This window comes from Diospyros lotus, chromosome 6, assembly GCF_014633365.1.
Source record: "Diospyros lotus cultivar Yz01 chromosome 6, ASM1463336v1, whole genome shotgun sequence".
Taxonomy (NCBI): Eukaryota; Viridiplantae; Streptophyta; class Magnoliopsida; order Ericales; family Ebenaceae; genus Diospyros; species Diospyros lotus.
Window position 1 is genome coordinate 2,375,016 of NC_068343.1, and position 5,868 is coordinate 2,380,883.

Sequence of the window (5,868 nt, forward strand, 5' to 3'; positions counted from 1 at the left end):
TTTGTTAAGCATGTGCATGTGTTCCATTATGATATGAAACCTTTCATGAAAATACATGACATAAAAAGGCAATGTAAACGTGAACGTGCATGACGGTGCATGGTATATAGTACGAACTTGGCTCGAATGGCTATTTGCAAAATTATGAATACATGCCATACAAACTTGTGGAGCCTGATGTAGGTATACTGAATATATGCAATAACTTATGACATGATGTGGTGAACGAATGTGGAAAGCTTTGCTAATGCTAGTTATGGTGATTGATCCCCCTTTGTTTTAATTATGCTTGTTGAGCCTTGTGGCTCATTTTATTTTAACATCATTCCGGATTAAGGAAGAAAAGTTTGAGGTCAGATTCGGTGGTGTCGGATCCTTGTCGATCGCCATGTGTACGGGGCTTTTCCGACCGAAAAGATCATTAGAGGTGAGTGTGAGCATGGGCTCAGATTGAGGTGTTTCGTTATATTTGTTTAGCTTATGCTATGGTATGTATGTAAGAACCCCTGAGATATGTAATTTTAATCAATTTGTTTCTGTTGATATAAATAAAAATTGAGGTGAAAAGCTGGGTCGTTACACACTCTTGCGCTAAAAAGATAAGATGGAGTGGCGTGAAGGCTAGGCGGATATGGGTGTGGGTGTGTATGTTGGGTAGGGTTGGCAGTAGAGATGTCAAGCATCTTATCGAGCTCGTCGAACCTCTTGATGTCGTTGCCGATGTACGAAATGGTGCGGTGGGCCTTGAGATGCTCCAGTTGATCCGAGACATAAATGCTGCTGATGAGCTAGTGTGATGGGATATTGGAACAGACGTAGTCACATGCAGGAGAGAGAGAGAGGATGAGGAAGAAGTAGGTGTTGAGAGAGAGAAGGGGGGAAGAGGTGAAAGAAGTGGATTAGATGGGATTTCAATTTTTTGGCTGATTGAGGGTAGATTTGTAATTAAAATAAAGGGTAAATTTGTAATTTTGGTGTGAGTTATCCACCAAATTGTCTACACGCTTCTTCATGTAGCATAATCGGTGGGTGAAACAGAAGCCAACATAATTGTTGGCCGGATAATGCTACATGAACGTAATAGTGGACAAAAAATTGAACAACTCTAGTAAAATTACATATCTAACCCTTAGTGTAAAAGACAAGTTCATCCTCACTCTCTCTTTCAGTCTCACATTTCACTCTCTTTCATTTTCATCTTTACCCGCCCATTTTCAAACCCATTCTCTCCCTCAAAACCACCATCTCTCAAACCCACTCTATCTCTCAAACTCACCCCTACAGGTTGCAGCGTCCACCCTTGCCTCTCCACTACGACAAGCAACGCCGTCGCCCCCCATCCAGTCGACCACGGTCCACTGTCGCCCCTTCCTCTTTCAGTTGCACCTCCTCGCTATCACCATCGGCCACAGACCGTCATCCCCCCTACAGCGCCAGTCAAACCACCATCACATTCGCGACATCCGCTCCCACCGCTGCGCCCCACCGACGACTCCATCTCTTTCTCTTTCTGCTTCTCCCCCCCTCTCTCTCTCACTCTCTCTTCTCGTTTCTCACCATCACAGTCGCCTCCGCCGACGTCCGCTGTTCCAATGCCCCTCTCTCTCTTTGGGTCACTGTTAACTAACACACACACATATATATATATATATATATAATATGATATATATGATATTATATGTTACTTACATATTATTTATTTTCTTATCTATTTATATTATTTGTATAAATCCGAAACAACAGCCTAAAATTTTGTTTTAACTTCAAATATAATTTTTGATTTTTGTAAAATATAATATTAAGATTTTGTATAATTTTACAGATAATTTTTAATCTTTCAATTCAAGCAATATAAATAAAATAATAACATATAAATATACATAATTATTTATACATAAAATACATAAAAATTTATAGTTTGTATGAATAATAAAGAGAAAAAATATAATTAAAATTATAAATTATTTAAACTTATTATTCTGATCAAGTAGAGAATAGTGGACTAAAAAAAATTAAAGTTATTTGATGCAATTCTCATAGACATATTTGACTTTTCCTTTATTTTGGAATTTTTTTTAGTGAAATTCATAATGTTTCTTTAAATTAAAAAAATTTAAAGAGTATAATTTGACTTGTTATTTTTAAAAATTTATTTTGTAATTTTGTTCTATTTTTTAAGTTATAAAATATACATCAAACTATAAACTATAATATGATAATATTTACTTTTAATAAAAAAATATATTCTTATATCCATGATGATATAAAATTTTATGTATTTTGAACTCAAAATATATTATTTATTCTTATTCTTATTTAGTCTCTATTTTTGTTTAGAAAATATATATATTTAACCTAAATTATATTTAAATATATTTTTAAAAAATATATTATATATTTGTATATGTGTTGTGAGCCAGAGAGAGAGAGGGAGAGAGAGAAAGTGGAGATGGAGGTGTCGGCGGCAAACGGTGGAGGCGAAGGCGTCGAATGCGTCAGCGAGAATGAGCAGAGAGAGAATGAGGCGAGAAAGGGAGAAGGAGAAAGAGAGAGGGGGGAGATGGAGGGAGGCGGAGGCGAACAGAGGCGGGCTCGAGCGAAGGCGGAGGCGAGCTTGGGCGGAGGCGAATAGAGGCGGGCTCGAGCGGAGGCGAAGGCAAACAGAGGTGGAGGTGGAGGTCGGTGCGGGCGGAGGCGGACTGTGGCTGGAGAGGTGAGAGGTAAGGGAGAAGGGGAAGAAGAGAGAGTGAGTGGGGGGAGGAAGGATAAAGAACGTATTGGGCGGGTATTCAAAATTTTAGATATAAAATATCATGATATTTTGATATCAAAATATCGTAAGAAATTGAGTTGTTCACCAAGTTATCCAACTTTCAGTTTGTGTAGCATTATCCTTGTTTGCCAACGCGGAACGTATTCGCCATTGGTTTGAAATTTTCAATGAAATTCTGCTAATTGCATGCACGTGGCAGAGGCTCTGTGATTCTAAATTTTCGCTATAATTTGAACTCTCGTAACGTAAACCAAATACATCACTTCATTGTGAGACCGATTTCAACACGAAATTGCGATCATGGTGGGAACAAGGGTTTGATGAGACGCCAGTGGAGATCAACATAGGCTTTATATGTCTTATTTATGGACACCGAGTGATCCAGAGAGAAAAGATCGATAGATCAAAGAGGGAGAGAAATGGATTCTTCGGCTCATGCTTTCCCGGAAATCCATGTGGTTCTGTTCCTCTTCATGTCCAAAGGCCACTCTGTCTCTATTCTCGACCTAGCCCAGCTGCTCATCGGCCGCTGCCGGGGCACCGCCGTCACCATTTTCACCACCCCGGCTAATCGTGCTTTCATATCTAATTCGCTTTCAGACGTCGTCACTGCCCCCTTAGTCGTGGAGCTTCCGTCCCCGGTGATATCGCCGCCGTGCCCGCCAGAGTTGAGAGCACTGACAAACTCCCGTCCATGTCCCACTTCCTCCCGTTCGTCACTGCCACGAAACTCATGCGCCCCAGCTTCGAATAAGCACTGGGAAAGCTCAACAACGTTAGCTTCATCGTCTCCGACATGTTCCTCGGCTGGACCGTGGAATCAGCGTCGAAGCTTGGAATTCCACCGCTTGTCTTCGATGGCATGGGCAACTACTCCCGGACCGTGAGCCGGATAGTCCGCGAGAACGGTTTACTCGGGGGACCCCAATCAAATGACGAGTTGTTTACGGTGACCGATTTCCCATGGATCAGGCTCAACCAAAATGACTTTGGCGAGCCCTTCAATTTGCCCGACCCAACGGGTCCTCACTTGGACTTCATCATAGAGCAGGTTTTTGCAAGTTCAAGAAGCTACTGTCATATCGCGAACAACTTCTTCGTGCTCGAGCCACTGTACGTGGATTACTTGAACTGGCACTGCGAACCCAAAGTCTGGTGTATCGGACCCTGGTGCTTGGTAGAGCCCCAAAGGCTCGACCTCGAGGCCCAATCGAAGAAGCCCAAGTGGCTGCAATGGCTTGACCAGAAAGCAGCCAGTGGAAAATCAGTTCTTTATGTAGCTTTCGGGACTCAAGCGGAGATATCTTCCCAACAGCTACGTGAGATAGCAATTGGGTTGGAGAAATCGGAGGTGAACTTCTTGTGGGTGGTGAGGAAAGGCGGGTCCGGGTCGGACGTTGAGGACGGGTTCGAAGAGAGGGTGAAGGAGAGAGGAATGGTGGATCAAGAATGGGTGGATCAAAGGAAGGTACTGAGTCACGACAGCATGAAAGGGTTTCTGAGTCACTGTGGGTGGAACTCGGTGGTGGAGAGCATATGGGCGAAGGTGCCTGTGCTGGCATGGCCGATGATGGCGGAGCAGCACCTAAACGCGCGGATGGTGACGGAAGACATCAGGGTGGGGCTGAGAATGGAAACAGCGGATGGGTCCGTAAGGGGGTTTGTGAAATGGGAAGCGGTGGAGAAGATGGTAAGGGAGTTGATGGAGGGTGAAGGCGGGAAGAAGGTGAGGAGGAAAGCGGAGGAGCTTGGGGGTGTTGCGACGGAGGCCATGGCGGAGGGTGGCTCGTCATGGCACGCTTGGGACCGGCTCTTTCATGAGATTGGAGCTGCAAGGGCGGACTCTTGTTGATTCTTTGAGGCTCTGTTTCTCTCCCTCTCTGTGAACATGTATAGTATCTTTAATAAAATAAGAAATAGTACTATTATTCAAAAGAGAGAAATTCATAAATAACCTAAAAGAAATTTAAAAAATTATTTTTAACCACTTTCTAGTAAAAAAACGTTTTTGACAAATCAAACAAACTAATTGCACTCTATACCCACTTTTATATGAAATACCTAAAATACCCTTAATGAGATTTTAAATTAGAAAGCCCACATTGTCCTTATCTTCATTTACTAAAATACGCTTGTCTCTTTCATATTGTCTTTCTCTTCTCTCTCATCTTCCAACGTTCATGGTACTCTCTTTCTCTCCATTATCAAACCATCCAAATTCAGTCATTCATTATACATTCAATTTTTTTCCTTGTCGGGTCATTTAACAATCTTCATCAATCATAGCGATCTCATTGAAATCTCATTAAACAAGATTCTTTCTCTCTAACAAACAAATTCACTGACTGAATCTCTAAGGATTGATTTCATTTCTATTTGTTTTGTTTTGTGATCACATTGCTTATAAAGGCTGTGTAGTATGTTTATGATTGTAAATAAAACAAATTTTGATAGATATTATTTCAGATCTATACTGATTTCCATAAAAAAAAAAATTTCAAAACTGCACAACGTCATCGGGTTTTGTCAGGCCATGAAACCTGATTTTTTAATAAAAATGATTTTTTTTTTTTTTTGCAATGGGAATTTTCAATGTTGTCCAATAAAAAATAATGTATTTTTACATTTTTTGACTTGATTAAATTTATAATTCACAAGAAATAACAATGGAATGATAATAAAACACAACCAATACATAATTAAGTGTTCTAACTACTAACAACATTGGATTAAATTGATGTAATGATTACAAAATTTATTCAAAAATAAAAGTGTAATTTTTAAACAATAATTTATTTTTGGGACTATTGAATAACTTGGAAAACTCCCATGGCCAAGAAAAGAAAAAAAGGATAAAAATAACCATTTTAATAAAAAAAATCGGGCTTTGTGGGGCCACAAAACCTAATTTTTTAATAAAAATCATTTTTGATCTTTTTTTTTCTTTTTGGCCATGGGATATTTCAAAGTTACCCAATAAAAAATAATGTATTTTTACATTTTTTGGCTTAATTGAATTTATAATTCACAATAAATAACAATGGGATGATAATAAAACACAACCAATAAATGATTAAGTGTTCTAACTACTAACA

The 5,868-nt window shown here is 39.8% G+C and overlaps 1 pseudogene; it reads left to right on the forward strand.

Moving 5' to 3' along the window:
* Positions 1 to 3,139: 3,139 nt before the first annotated feature.
* On the forward strand, positions 3,140 to 5,345 carry LOC127804452 (UDP-glycosyltransferase 90A1-like; annotated as a pseudogene).
* Positions 5,346 to 5,868: the final 523 nt, after the last annotated feature.